The 16499-nt window shown below is 42.2% G+C and overlaps 1 long non-coding RNA gene across 1 annotated transcript; it reads right to left on the reverse strand.

Moving 5' to 3' along the window:
- Positions 1-7758: 7758 nt before the first annotated feature.
- LOC310842281 lies at positions 7759-15734 on the reverse strand. The gene is made up of 3 exons (XR_014563055.1): positions 15706-15734; positions 9645-9849; positions 7759-8746 (listed from the first exon to the last, which is right to left on the reverse strand). It is a non-coding gene; the product is annotated as an uncharacterized lncRNA (long non-coding RNA).
- Positions 15735-16499: the final 765 nt, after the last annotated feature.

A 16499-nucleotide genomic window follows, 5' to 3' on the forward strand; every position in this document is an offset into this window, starting at 1 on the left:
TCTGCAGTGATCATGGAGCCCAAGAAAGTAATGTGTAGACATTAGTGAGCTAGATAGACTAATGGCCTGACTCAGTAGAAGCCAGCTTCCCATGTTCCTAAGCTTCTGGAAAAGAAAGATAGGAAATTTGTAATGGCCACCCCGCCCCTTGAATCATAAGCCACAAGCTTCATCATCCTTGCAAGTAATACTACTATTTGAAAGCTGGTGCTGTGTAGATGGGACATCTTTAGCCTCATTCATGAACTCACACTGGCCTTAGGCAAGCAATGGTGGTATATACCTAACCCTTTGCCACCATGCTGTTTCTTTTCTCGATGAAATGGTGGCTGCAAGTGGGAAGTGCATAGTGCAGGGCTGTGTTCTGGTGGTCCATGGCATTTCTGTGAAAGACAGTGGGATCAGTGGCTGCAAATAGCAAGTGTAGTGATTGCTCCATCATCCTAATAACCAGGGAGTCTGTCTGGAAGGTGAGGGGGCTGTACCAAAGTGATGGGCAGAGGAAGAGACTTTAAAGGAGGGGAGAGGTTTAGGCACAAGAAATAATGATGATGATAACAGAAGCAAAAAAACCACCCCACAATTAAAATATCCTCCAGCATCAATAATAATAATAATAATAATAATAATAATAATAATAATAATTTATTATTTATACCCTACCCATCTGGCTGGGTTTCCCCAGCCACTCTGGGTGGCTTCCAACTGAATATTAAAAACAAACAGCATCAGACATTAAAAACTTCCCTATACAGGGCCGCCTTCAGTTGTCTTTTAAAAGTAAAATAGTTGTTTATTGCCTTGACTTCTGCTGGGAGGGTGTTCCACAGGGCAGGCACCACTACCAAGAAGGTCCTCTGCCTGGTTCCCTATAACCTCACTTCTCACAGCGAGGGAACTGCCTGAAGGCTCTCGGCGCTGGACCTCAGTGTTCGGGCTTAATGATGGGGGTGGAGACGCTCCTTAAGGTATACAGGATATAACACAGTATGATTGCTGCAATATGCAAATAAACAAACAAACAAACAAACAAAAAAAACCCAACCCCCCCAAGCCATTAAGTGGTCTGCCAAGACCCTCAGAAAGTTCCAATTGGTCCATGGGGGAAAAGGTTTGGTACCCGGTATATCACTTTAAAGAGAGCCTGCACGAGAGTCTCCTTCTCAAAAGTCTGGATAGAATTTCTTTCTTTCTCTTTCTTAGCCTTAAAACTGAGACAGTGTGCCCATGAATCAAAAACTGGTGTTTTTTCTTTTCTTTTTTGGTTACAGAACACTGTTGTGAAGGTACCCGAGTCTTCTGTGTGTTGCCTGATGACCAAAGCCTTGGAGTGACTGAGCACAACCCACATATCAATCACTCCAAAGGGACATTGCAGCCAGTCGGGGAAGACACAATTTTTTCAAAGAGGCGTCTGCAAAGAGGTTACAGGAGGGCAGTTTCGTGTTGCTCCCCACTTGCTCCCAAATATGGAAGATGGTGGTGTCCTCTCTGACGTAAATTAATAATGCGGAGTTTTAAAGAATAAAAGTTTTACTGAGTTAAAATAAACTTCTTCATAAACAATATGGTTCCAAACAGTTTGACTGAGCTTACATACTGACTCTGCTCACAACTGAAGCAGACTCTCACTGACATCTTACAGAGAAACACAAAGTGAAACTGGCTGCTAAGTCACATGTTAGAGTGACTCAACAGTTAGCAGTTAGGCCTGAATAACTTTAGTAGGCCCAAATGATTGTGCAGTCCCAGCACTTCGCAGTTTGCTTTGCTGCTTCTGCTCTCATGTGTCTTTGCCACATGACACTCTCTTTCACTGCAAGTGTCTCCCAAAGTTGGGCCAAACCTTCAGTCAAGTATTACATAAGATAAACCATTTTTTCTCAGTGGGGCATCTTTCAGACTGTGTGGATAGAAAACATCTGATAGCTCCTGCAAAGAGTTTTGCTAACTTATATTTCAAAAACGCTCCTCTGCCTGGCCTACTTTTCTGCCTTTAGGGGTATGGAAACGAGGGCTGCTTCAAAAGTTGGCAACTCGATATATCCTTCAAGCCCAAATACAAATGCCTGCATGACAAGGAATGATAACACTGGCTTAACATGTTTGTGTGTCTGAGTAAGCAGCAACAAACTGGATACATATTGAAAGATGTAACATTCAAGGTTATTTGGCTATCAGCTCATAATTTATATTAATAGTGATATTGGGGACTGAAGCTCTTAAAAAAAAAACTTTCATCAAATTATTAGATCAGGACATTGCCAGGAACAATCTGCAGAAATACACACTGGTTCAATTAGAAAGGAAATATTTGAGGTGAGAGTTGTAATGTATGCATGTCCATGAATTTGTTCTCTTTTCTGCATATCCTTTGCATATCCTTTCTTTCAAAAATTACAGAGTTCATGCTACGGAATACTTCCTAGCTGCCGAAATCAATTTTATTGAGGAGCTAAACAGAACAACAAAATTCTCTAACAACTGGGGCACATCCTAGCTCTCGTCAGCAGAAAATGTAAGCTAGGGCAAACCCTTTTCATCTTTTAGCGAGGGTCCATTATTCCTCTCTCTCTCTCTCTCTCTCTCTCTCTCTCTCTCTCTCTCTCTCTCTCTCCTGTGCTTTATGAAAAAGTTCGTATAGTAAATAATGATCGACTGTGTTGCCGTCCTTTGTTCTTTTGCCAAGCTCCTTTTAGCTTTGGCAGCAATTCTGTTTTCCCTGTCATCATCTAATGTCTATTTATTTTACATGGCTACAAAGCCAGTGAAATTCCCTCTTAAATCCCAGGTTGCAAAGATGAAGAAGCAATTCAATTCCTTTTATTAAAATTCTCCAGTGTACTCTCTCCTCCATCCATCTCCTAATTAGGTTCAGAAAGGGTCATCCATTTGAAAAGCTTCTGGAGAGGCCTCGGCTGAATGAACAGGTCACGCACACAACATTGCTGAGCAGCACTGAAATACCAAAGTGCTTGGGGTAACCCCCCTTCCCATGCCAGCCGCTGGCCTGGTCTTCGCCACACTCGCTTCTCTGTCTCCATCTCTTTCTGTCTCTCTCTCGTTCACAGTACATGGCTCATTACCTAAAGAAATAACTCACGTCGCAAAAGGAATGTAAAAATAGGATCTCTAGGCAGGATACAAGTGGATTCAAATTGCAGTTACGGAAGAGGGAAAGTTTGGGACGAGCAACTGGTTTGCCAGGGATGACCACAGCAGAATTCTCAAGCTTCCATGAGATGAAAGAAAAACACTTTTGCTTGTCGCATGCGGCTTGTGTGCCCAACTTTACATTTGTGCAAGGCTGCTGCTTGGTGGCTGCCACGTTTGCAATCTCTTGAGTAACAGGGTATTCTAATGATTGGCCTGGGAGACACATGTCACTGGCCACCAGTATAATTTTATTTATTCATTTGGAGCATTCATAGAGCACTTTTTAATGTGAGGATTTCAAGGCTGCATACAAAAATTATAAAATTATAAAGAAGCAGCAAGGTGGTCATAACAAAGAAAGAAAATAATTAAAAGTCAGAACGTCTAAAATGTTCCAGAAATTTAATATGTTCTTAAAATTCTGGGTGCCTAAAAGATCAAAAAGGTTGTTGCTATGAATATGTCTCCTTGGGGTGGAAATTCATAGCCTTCTACTTAAATATTTACGACAGTATCCATCAAAGTAATTCCATTAGTGCAAGGATTTCTGTTTGCACAACAGAACTTTCCTTTCCTCTCCTCTCTTCACGTGCCCTCGTGCACTCCCCAGATCTGCTCCATAGGGTTGGGAAAACCCCCAGAACTGGTTTAGGGGAACAGAAGATGAAAGGGGATTTCTTCTGAGCAGCCAGAAGTCCCTGTGCTAACACAACTACTTTGTAGCATATCACCTTTAATAAATATAGTATCCCACATTTTTGATCTTGGGGGATCCCAAAGGTGGCCTAAAAAGCGAATTAAGAAGAGCAAGATACAAAATAGCAAAACAAATATAGAGCAGAACAAGAAAAATCACATAAAATTTATTTATTTAATAAGTGTATTTATTTAATAAGTGCCCTTGGTCAAAAAGACCATAGAAGTGGTTTACAACAAAGAACACAAATACTGATACATAACATAATATCATACAATATAATTTTTTAACAGTCCTAAAATACAGCTGTGATAATAAGAAATACAAAATTAAATACAGCTTCTCATAACGGCAACAACATGTAAAATAGGAGAAAATCAACCGCAAGGTATCGGAAATACAAAAACAGTAGACAAATGCAGAATCTTCTCTCTATCCAAAAGTAGCTCTTATTCCCAGCCCCCACAGAAAATGACAGACCCTCCCCAGTTCTCACCTGAGAGCTTTCATAATAATAAGATAGCCAAGCAGCCTTTCCAGTTCACTGCATTAAGCAATGAACTATGCGTTCCATGCACGCAGCCTCATGCCAGAACTGGGCTCTTAGCCACAAAGCATGCAGCATTAGCGTGCCAACGCAGCACCTGCCTGGACCACAGATCCCTGGCATGTGACTGCTACAGAGAGGACTGGTTTAAATGCCAGGCAGGCAGGTGGAAAGCCACACTTGTACGTTCCCTGCCCCCACCCATGCACTTGGTGTCACGTTTAAATGGGGTTCCTCTTCCACATAGCTTCCAAACAAACACCTTGAACAAAGGTTCCTGGCTGTGATGAGCCCCAAGCTGTTAGGATAACGTAGTTTGCTTCTTGACCCACTGACTTGACTGCATAAATAAGTCGGTAAATAAATAATCCATTCATAGTGGAGTTAACAGAAGGAGCATATGAAAATCTGTAGATATTTGGCCCATAATTAGTTTAGGAAATCCAGGCAATTAATTTGGTATTAGTCTGGTGTTATGCTTGGCGCCTGCTCGCATGAAATGTTCTCCAGACAGATACTTTTCTCTATCATTAATCGTGATAAATCACTGCTTGCAGCAAACGGCAGTGAGGAGGAGGAGAAAGAGGTTTAAACCACCTTACTTACTGCAAAGTGCCTAAATTAAAATGGCCTAAAACCAACCCAGATTATCTGTTTGTCATGATCCAAGTAAAATTATGATCAGAGCGGAGTAATCACCTCTGGCTGCAGGATGAACTTTCCATTGTGCGAAAGCCAAACCAGTTTGCTTGCTCAGATTTTCACTTGAATCACAGCTCCTTCTGCATTTTGGTGATTCAAAGATGGGTGAGCGTTGCGGAAAGAGTCAGACAGAAAGAGCAATAAATACTACTCAAGATGATGTGTCATAAAACCAGACAAGCCTCATGGGAACAGTCAGGATTTTGTTTTTGTTTTTTTATGTACTGTGACATAGGTTGGGAATAGAACTACATGTATTGCATAGTAGAAATCTGTCCAAATGAAAAATAGTTCTGTTCCTCAACAGACCCATTTTCACGTCCGCAACTTAGGAGTGTGTTGCATTTTCAGGAGGTAACCCTAGACCTTGCTAAATCCCAGGCAAAATATCTCCACCACCACTCCCATCTTCACTGCAGCCAGATATAGAGTCTCCCTGGCCCAGACACATAGATGGAGAATTGTGACCCAACACTGCTTCTTTTCTCAAAGCAGTGGTGTGGATCCTCACTTTCCCAATTACCCCGGTCTTCCTTTCACACCTAAGCTGCACGCTAGATCCCATTGCTGCAGGGAATGCTTGGAAGTCACATTTCCCTTGTGGAAGCTAAGCAGGTCTGGGTCTGGTCTGTGCCTGGATGCATTCCCATGTGGGAATGACATGCACAGTACCTTGGGTAAATATAAGAAAGTAAAGTAATAAATAAAGGTCTAATAATTCACAAATGATTATGCTGTGCCTCAATTCTTTCCTTTTGTCTTCCTTCCTTCCTTCCTTCCTTCCTTCCTTCCCCTCTCTTTATTTTCTGGCCCTGCTCCTCTGTGCTCTCTCTCTCTCTCTCAAACTGAAATACAGAATATAATGGGTGGAATTCAACGTAGTGCTAAGTGTGCTAAGCACACATGAAATGAGGTGAGGTCCGCTTGCACAGTGGGGCCTTCTCCCCACCCCCTGTGGGGTCCCTAGACTTGTTTTCAGGGGTTCCCCAAACTCTCCTGAACAGATTTAGGGGGTGGGGGTACAAGGAAGGAGGATATGAGGGCTATGTCATGTTGCATTGGTGGTCCTTGTTCCATGCACACAACTTAGTTGAATGCCACCCAGTTTGTGGAGTTCCTTCTTCCTGCACCACGATTTAATGCATTTTGGGTTGTTCCTTATTTTGAGATGAGAACTGCATTGCAAAATTCAGAGAAGTGTGAAACCTGAAGGACAATTCCAATTCATCTGAAAGGTGCTAATTAAGTTGGTTTGCTTAAAAATGCAAATAAAATTGTCCTCCATGCTTAGCATCTTCCCGTTTGTCTTGATCTGTATTTTATACTTTAGCTCCCTAAAAGCTAGGTCTGGTACTGCCAGTGGAAGTAAAAGCAGCTTAGGAGAAGCAATTTTCAGTGGAAACATAGCACAAGCAGAAAGAGTTAAGATTACACCTACACTGATCTTGATATTACATTTCAGTGGATTAATTTTGTGTGTGTTAAACAAACACCCCCCCAAGGTTCACCAAGACCGTTGTTAAATTTAGTCCATTTCATATGTTCATATCATGTATAGTGTTTTAGCTCTAGGTTACTATAATGCATTCTTCCCCGATCTGTTGTCCTCCAGATGTTTTGGGTGACAGCTCATATCAGCTACAGGGTGTAAAACATCTGGAGGGATGCTGGCTAGTGCTGATGGTTGTTGTGGTCCATAATTATCTGGAGGGCATAGGACTGGGGAAGGATGCTTAAAATGGTTGTTTGTCCCCATGCCATTTCAGAGTTGTGGTGCTATCATTCACTGGACAATGGACACTTTGGCCCAGCTGTGGTGAGTGGGATTAAGGACCCAGGCCGACAGGGCTCGGGAAAGTTTTGTTTGGGTGGCATTTGCAAGTCTGTAAGGAAGAGCTCGTGCTTGTTAGCTCATGGGTTCAGCACACAAGTAATTCCTCTTCACAAAGAACCAGGGCAGACATTGTTTAGATTTCATTAGAAACTCATCAGACATGCTGGATGTGAAATCACGGTTGCTTTGGGCCAGCAAGAAAAAAGAAATAACATTTGTGGCAAGGAAACTCTAACCCAGTAATTAGACCCAAGGAAACAAAAAAGAAAAAAGGAACTCTTGACCCATTTTCTTCCTGTTTTTAAATATATTTTATTGTCCTGTAGCAATCACTTGGAAAGCAACTGGCAATACAAGTCCAATCACTCTCATCTGTTGTCAAGATCCACCTGATGCCTGCAAGTGGGGCTGAGTCTTGCAGTGGCTGAAATCAGAATAATGAAATGTAATGATGTATTTGCTCATTTTAAGCAGTGGCGCCTTCAGGGAATGACTTTGGGGCAGATGTCCTGAGCCCCACTCAGCAAAATAAACAGCAGGACCCCCAAATTCAGCATGGTTCACTAAAAACATTTAAAAGTAAATTAAGTACAGTGGTACCTCGGGTTACATACGCTTCAGGTTACAGACTCCGCTAACCCAGAAATAGTGCTTCAGGTTAAGAACTTTGCTTCAGGATGAGAACAGAAATCGTTCTCTGGCGGTGCAGCGGCAGCGGGAGGCCCCATTAGCTAAAGTGGTGCTTCATGTTAAGAACAGTTTCAGGTTAAGAACGGACCTCCGGAATGAATTAAGCACTAAACCCGAGGTACCACTGTAATACACATTACCATCTAAAGATGGTACCCTCTTCTTTAAGACCATTATGTCCAGAGTCTAAGGATGCAATCCTGTGGTCTCTGGGAAGTCATCTCAGCAGCAGTAGGATGGACTGGGTCCCTCTACCCGACGTCAGACTCAGAATTCCAGTGTGTAAGACAGTGAGAGAGACTACATTCATCCCACATAGCAGGGCCAATAAGGGGCCATCTGAGAATGTTCCTCAGCCTTCCTCCAGGTCTCCTGTCATGTTCCCCAGACCAGGGGGCAATTTAGATACCCTTTTGAGCATGTCTAAACCTCTCCTTCCTATTGCAAGCTCAGTTGGAAACATTTAGAGGGGAAATGGAAGGGGGGAGGGAAGGATGTGAAGCCCAGAAATGGAGAGAGGAATGCAGGACTTTCCTGCACTCTCACTCCCATGCTGCCGGCACAGTCTGGCAGGGTTTAGGATGAGGTGATGGGTCCTTTCCCCCTTTAGGATTGCAGCACAACAATACGGTACCTTAGTTGCACCACTGATTTTAAGATTCTCACCTTGGTGCTTTTGCATGAGCCCTTAAAGAGTCCCTCCAATATATATATTTTAAATTATTATTTTTCAGCATTTCCATATGCCTCTCTCAACATTTTCGTTTCCAGCTGGGTTAGAAGTCAAAAGAGGCCAAAATACCTAGACAGGAACAAAGGCCGCCAAAATACTGAGACATGAATAGAGAAAGGCCAAAATACCGAGACAGTAACAAAATAGTAATGAGAAGTACTGGGTGCCCCACAAGGCAGCTTTCATGTTGTGAGAAATCCAATCATATGTGCTGACTGACAAGATCCAACTTGTTTAGATAAGCTCCAAATAAGCATTTAAATCTTGAGGTACTTATCTGAGTTAAATGCAAATTAATTCTGAAACTCTTGGACTTTGCCCACAGCTTTCAGTGCCACTGGAATACTTTGATACTCCATGTTCAAAATTTGAGTGCACTCTGGAAGACTGGGAAAAAAAAGAATTACTATTTTAAAAACACACCAAATTATAGCTGGCAGTTGAGTAGCAAAGTACTTAATGTCCCAAGTAAGCAAACGGGTTTGGCTGATTATAACCTATTTTCTTAACTCAGTCTGTCCAGGAATGAAAATTGTGAGGAGGAATTGTGAGGGAGAGGGTTGACTCCAAATAGGTTTTCCTCAGAGTAGACCCACTGAAATCTAGAGAACAAAGTTAGGCATGTTGGTAACTTTCAGGAGGTCTGCTCTGAGTATGACCAACACGGGATACAATCCAAAGTCTTTGCCAAAGGTAGATATGGTGTCTGCTTAAAAATAATGGCAGTGGTTCAAAATGACTCCCTGATTCTAGGATAGGGTGCTGCCCTCTGCTGCTAACAAAAATCCAAATAGAATACAAGAAGATTATAAAAAAATAATCATTCGCTACCTCTGGCACAACTGGAAAAGGACAAAAAGGGATGCAATTTCATTTTTAAATATACTTGGATAAACATGGGGCTGCAGCTATTAATATCTTGTCAAAATGTTTGGGTGTTTGGGGTGGCACAATTTCTTCTCACTTGGAACATGAAGCCCATGTTATAAACAAGAACAGCTACAACTATGGTTGCTTAGAGATGCTCAGTGTCAACAGCCCTTGAATTCTAGCAAACCAGGTCATTCTGAACAGCAGCGCAAGAGCCTATGTGAGGACTGTCTTCCTGAACTGGACCAAAGGTCCAACTTGCATCCTGTTTCCAACATTAGCTCGCCAGAAGAAGGCTTTTAAGGTGACTGTCAACCCCCATTGTTTATACCCAGTACTAGAAGGACTATTCACATGACTTCTTGCATTCAGCGGACAAACAGTCTGTGCGCACAAATAGCTGAGCTGTACAAACCAACATGTACACTCCTCTTTATGCAAACACTTGTGTATGTGTAGAGACACCTTGTACATGTCCACGTAACTATCATTCCCCCTCTTTCTTTGTATCAACGGCGAACTCATTCTCCAAGTGAAGATCCTTGTGGAGCCAAAATAGCATCACTCCTGCACATGAGAGAGATATTGGTAGGCTTGGGAGAGCCTCAGGGTTTGCAGAACTAAAAAAAAAAAAGGAGGGGGAAAACAATTGTCAGGAGAGGAGGGGAAAGTGAATAGAGTATCCTCAAAATGGCATGTTTGGCCAGCTGCTGGGGTCCTCAGCAGGAGCACTCTGCATTTTTGCTGCAGCTCCCATTTGTTATTTCTCACTTATGACGTGCCTTAACTGCACTAAACTATGCGCAGAGATTAAAAACAAGCCAGACTTACAATACAGAAGTCAAGCTCACTGTATTAAAGGCATGATATACATTGCATGAAGAAAGGGGATGGGGAGGGAAGAAGGAAATAAGGAAACAAAAAAAGTTATGTAGTAGGTCTTGTAACCCATAGTGGTTGGTGGGGCTGCATAGGTGGAGCTGTATTGCTCTACTGCATCACTGCCGCCTACTGGCCAGAGATCAGCACGGTGCGGACGCAGTGACAGAACCAATCCCAGACCCCTGCATCTGCCCTGCAGTGAGATCCTGCTACCTTAACGCCATCAGTAAGTGACAGTGACACATGGCATTGGAGAGATGGGAGAGCAGCGCAGCCCCACAAGTGCAGCCCTGCTGAGCGCTACTGCTTAGAACCACCAGCTTGAATGGAAAGTGGTCCCTCAGTTGAGTCAATGACCAATGTCCCTTGCTTTCCTAGTCTTTCCTAGATTCCTAGCACAAAGGTAGAATGAAAGGTAGAAAACATTGGTGGAGAGACACAGACTTAGTTAATATTCGCCACCCTCTCTTACATGTACACAGTGTGGATGAGAATCTCATAGTAATCCAGTGTCACACATTTCCTCTCTTTCTTTCTTTTTTTGTCTGAAAAACCATTCCCTCCCACTCATGCATTCTTTACGCTGGCCTCCCACACAAGTTCCCCACACAATTATGACTCCTCTCCAAAAAGAATAAATCTAGAAATTGGAGAGAGCATTCTGAGAATTTATACGTCTTGACCACTATAGCCTTGAGAATCTAATAATACCCAGAACATTTATTTGAAAGTTCAGTTTGCTTAGAATTCATGCACTTTCTACTCTAGGTCCAAGTCACACTGGGACACTTCTGAAGACATCCACTGTGAACTTTGAGCTGCCGATGGACTACGGATTCTCAACATTCATCTTCCAGTGCCAAGTACTTCTCTTCCCACAGCCATTTCTGCTCTCCAGGAACTAGTTGTGTCTCTCAACAGCCAATGACATATTAACAGACCCGTATGGAAATGTAGAACCACAAGGAAACATCTGCTTTTCTTGTACAAAAAAAGATAAAAGATGTCAAGGGAACAAGAAAGGGATTTCAGACTATAGGCATGCTATAGCGTATATATATTATTTTCTCATCAAGAGAATCACATTAGTACATATCAATGATTTGGAAAGTTGATAGCTTGCCTAGAGTTGCTTCTGGAATTTCTAGAGAGATTGGCAAGAAGGCCATGTTGATAGTTTCAGATAGGATGAATGATTCTCTCCGGTTTTTTTGGTTTCCCTTAACTTTCTCATTTCCCCCCAGTCTTCAGTTCACCATGAAAATCAATCAGCATTTTGGTGCACATTTCATGTGCATGTTTGTTCTAAGTAATTTTTCTTAATATATCCATTTTGCAAGCAATATTCCTTACTATTATTATTATTGCTACAGGCAACTCCTCATTTATGCGTGTTCGAAGTACACACAAGCTCACACATGCACATTGCCACAAACTTTTCCTTTACTCACTTCCCTTCAGTCTTAGATAATTCAGTCTTAGATGGTTCATGGCTTCTACAAGTTGCTGATTCAGAAAATAAAATAAATAAACAGAGTGGTGGTGAAATAAGCTCTCCTTGTGCTTTTCCAGCAAACACACGAAAGTGAGGTGAAAGACACAATACTCGTGATAGGAGGAAAGTAACCTAAGGTCTGCAAAGTGAAATAAATAGCAAAATAAATAGAAACAAAGGATGTCATAACAGGTTTGGGCTAGGAGGGCGAATAGCTCTTAAAATAGGAATAAATTTTCTGTAGAGCATGGAAACCAGGCCTTCTTTTTTTGCCTCCCCGGTCCCCCACCCCAGGAACTACGTAACCACAAAGTTCCTGTTTACTCTATATCTTGAGGATAAAGTTTTCTGTGGTATAAGACACCTAAGACCATTAGGCACACACACACTCAAGATCTAAAGAAAGTCTATTTATTGAAGCTTCCAGGAAAAATATTGACTGGGCAGTAAAAATACTTTCCTTGATTACTCAGGCTCATATTTTAAACTTAAAATTACAGGAACCCTTTTTTAAAAAAGCAATTTATTTTTAGCCTCTATGTTTTGAGTTTTTTAATTGAAAAAAATTTGCTTATGTTTTAAACACATTTCCATTGACCTCACAGATCAGGTTAGATTGTACAGAGGCTCTTAATGGACCTCTCCACACACATACACACTTTCCAAACATTTCTCTCATATTGAATAAAAAGACACATCATTTTTCAGAACCATTGCATAATATGCGGGTGGGGAGTTTGGACCTTAGAAGTTGCTGGACTACAACTCCCATCATCCTGGACCATCTTTTACTGGGGTTGGTGGGAGTGGGACAAAAATGCCTGGAGTACTTTGAGGTTCTCCACTCCTGATTGAGACAGTCAAAACTGACATCCATAGTTTAGTGATTGAGGTGACGTCAGGCCTGAGTGCTTGTTTCTGCAAGGGTGCTGTGGAGTCCAGTTCTGACACAGGTACGAAGGAAGAAGAAGAGTTTGGATTTGATATCCCGCTTTATCTCAAAGCGGCTAATATTCTCCTTTCCCTTCCTCCCCCACAACAAACACTCTGTGAGGTGAGTGGGGCTGAGAGACTTCAGAGAAGTGTGACTAGCCTAAGGTCACCCAGCAGCTGCATGTGGAGGAGCGGAGACGCAAACCCGGTTCCCCAGATTACGAGACTACCGCTCTTAACCAATACACCACACTGGCTCTCACACAGGCTTGTAGGCAAGAGGTATTATTGTGAAAAGGCAGCAGTCAAGGTAGCTGTCCAGGAGAACAAGAACCATGAAAGCCAGAGACCAGGAACATAATCATATAGAAGGACTGGAGGGTAAATACTGAATTGGATGGATGATGCAGAAGTGAGGGTCTGCTTTGTTACTTGATGTGATTAGTTGTTCACACAGGCATGGCATACCCCTTTAAAATGTGGCTCTTTTTGGGGGAGGGGGGTATTATTGGGTTATTGCTTTTATTTTTATTTTATATACTGTGATCTTTTTATGTGAACCGCCCTAAGACCTCCAGGTATAGGGTGGTATATTAATAATAATAATAATAATAATAATAATAATAATAATAATGGAACCAAAGGTCTGTAACATTTAGAAAACAGTTGCTACACTGCCCTTAGTGCATTGGTGCAGTTATTTTAAAAGCACTGTATTTATATCAAATGGCATTCTGTTTTTATCTTTGCAGAAATATTGGTCTTTGCTCATGCCCATTTAATCCAGCCGTGCCAAAATAAATGTGAATAGCCTTGAGAGTCTACATTGATTTAAAACCCATCTCGGTCCCTTGAGAGGTCCCTTGAGCACCTAGTGGCTCAAGACATAGGAGATTTACCTTGTTCAAGAAAAGAGGTTTCCCAAATTTCTGCTGTTACACGCACCACTTCCTCCTAAGTTTGGAAAGCCCGCTGAAATGGAATTTCAGACTGATGATGGTTTTTAACTTTTTAACCATAGGAAATCTTATTTGAAGTCAGTTTTGAGACTTTCTTTCTGAGCCCAACATATGGCAAATAAGATGAGTGGCTTTTAAAATAAAATAAAAACAACAACAACCATGGGACGCATAAAAATAGGCCCAATAAAAGTACTCAAAAAACCGCTTGGAAAATAGTTTATTCTGCAGCTTTTCCTGTATGTGGCCTATGCAGAATAATGTGGTCTGAAACGAGGGTTTTACTGGCATGGCTTTAAGATAACTGCATTACTCACTAGCGGCAAAGCCGCGAGACAGTTGTGTAGGTTGTTCCAAATGTAAGTGGCAAAGAAACCTTCCTAACTGCACAGTTTCCCTATCATCCATTCCCCATGGGCCTGTCATACTCAAATAACCAGTGGCTGCATTTTCATTCTCTGCTGAACAGGGTTATTGACAAGCGGGTTTGATTCTGAAACCACTTAGAGGTTCTCTTACAATCAAGCAGTATGCAAATTGTGTTAAACAAACAAATGATGAATTAAAAACACTTATTTTTTAGTAATTGTTGCTGTCTTAAAAAAGTGTTGCCATAATCTGACGGGTTATTTGCAGGTCTTTGGATGCAGACAATAAAGTCCTTTTATCAAGACATATGTCAAAATGCTATACAGGAGGAGGAGGAAGAAGAGGAAGAATGAGAGAGGGAGAAAGAGAGAGATGCTGTCTCTGCACAACTCCCAGTGTAGTGGTTGGAGTTCTAGACTAGGACTTGGGAGACCAGGGCTCAACTCACCACTCAGCTGTAAAGGTTCTGGGCGACCTTGGCCCAGTCCATCTCAACCCTGCGGGAGTTTACCCACATCCCTACCTCTTTGGCACTTTGGTGGAATCTACACACATATAGAAAACACTGGGAAAATGCTTTTTTTTTAAAAAAAAAAGTTTTGAAAAATATATTGAATTTGCCATAGCTCACCTTTGCCATCTAGTGTCACATTTGTATATGACACTTTGCAACACGCTTGAAAGGTTTTGTTTGCAGCTGTCCTTTGTGGTGCTTGAGAATTTTATTAGTGCTAAGTGATCTGTTTGTTCTTGCTGATGCCTGCAACAGTCTCGGCTGCTTTGTGAGCAGTCCTGCTGCCCTGCAAATATCCACGCTGCGTGTTCCGTGGGGTGCCACTTCTGCATCACCAAATAGAGGACAAAACATATATTTTGCAGACTTTTTTACATATGCTAACATGTGTTGGTGCAAACAATTCTATAGTTTAAATAGAAATAAAATACATCTCACCATAGTAGGGAAGAGTGAGTAGATGGCCTGCTGGCCTGCCTACAGATAACTCAGTTTTGGCAATGCATAAATAGATACTTTCAGTCCCTCCAGACACCCACTCTAAGGAGTCATTTCCAGGACGCTTTGGCCCCTTTTGTCTTTGCACCATTGATTAACTACAGTGTGACAGAGGCCACTGTTCTAAGGGATAGCTTAGTTGGTAGAGCATGAGATGCTTAATCACAGGGTCATGGGTTCAAGCCCTACGTAGGCCAAAATATTCCTGCATTGCAAGGGGCTGGGTTGAACTAGTTGACATTTGTGGTATCTTCCAACTCTGCAATCCTATGATTCTCTTTTAAAAAATACAGTGGACGCTTGGGTTGCGAACGTGATCCATGTGGGATGCACGTTTGCAACCCGCAGTGTTTGCAACCCGCAGCGGTGCGTCTGTGCATGTGTGGGTTGCGATTCAGCGCTTCTGCGCATGCGTGACCGCCGAAACTCGGAAGTAACCCGAAAAAACGTAACCTGAAGCAGCTGTAACCTGAGTTATGACTGTACAGTGGTACCTCGGGTTACATATGCTTCAGGTTACATACGCTTCAGGTTACACACTCTGCTAACCCAGAAATAGTGCTTCAGGTTAAGAACTTTGCTTCAGGATAAGAACAAAAATCGTGCTCCTGTGGCGCTGCAGCAGCGGGAGGCCCCATTAGCTAAAGTTGTGCTTCAGGTTAAGAACAGTTTCAGGTTAAGTACGGACCTCTGGAACGAATTAAGTACTTAACCCGAGGTACCACTGTATATGGAAAGAAAGTGACAGAGGATTGTGGTTTGGGTAGGGGTGCAGCCCAAACTGACCAACAATTTATTTATTTTATTATTTTCATTTCTATCCCACCTCTTTCTCTGAGAAGCTCAAGGTGACGTCATGGTTCCCTTCCTCTGCAACTGATCCCCATGACAACCCTGTGAGGTAGGTTGGGCTGAGAGGCAGTGACTGGCTCAGGGTCACCCAATGAGCTTCATAGCTGAGTGGGGATTTTAACCCTGGTCTCCCAGGTCCTGGTCTGACACTCTAACCATGAGACCACACTGGCTTGCTGGCTCTTGGAGCACAGGCCCAAGTATGATTTTTAGGTACACAGAACAGACATGTAACATGGGCTGCGTCTCACACAGTTGCCACGGCCCCAACCTATATAATATCATGGTTTAATTCTGATACTACATTTTCTGGAATTACACCTTGCCCCACAGGGCAGCTTTCCTCCTACCATGCTCCCTCTTCATTCCCCCCTATTTTTGTTTAGCATAACATCAATCCCAGAGGAGAGTCCCACAAAGCTAATAAATACCTAATACTTAATAAAACTATTATCCTGTCAGTGGTTTGATTTTTTTATATATATTCTAATGGGACAATGTGGCTGAAAATATTTTACTTGAAAGCCCCGTTTTCCTGGCCTTTTTCATTACAAAATCATGAATCATCTCCCCAAAGTCAATTTCTCATGCAAGTTCACATTCAATGGACAAAATAGCTCAGTGGCTTAACCATTCTTGCTCCATAGCAGAACGGCTGCCGTTTCAGATGTGTGTTGGTTAGCTGAAACTTCTTTCTGCTTCTTCCATGGCCATTGGAAGTGTGCAAAATAATATGCAAATCAATGCACTCCACTGAAAATTACATTT

The sequence above is a fragment of the Podarcis gaigeae genome (assembly GCF_964106915.1).
Source record: "Podarcis gaigeae genome assembly, chromosome: 3".
NCBI lineage: Eukaryota > Metazoa > Chordata > Lepidosauria > Squamata > Lacertidae > Podarcis > Podarcis gaigeae.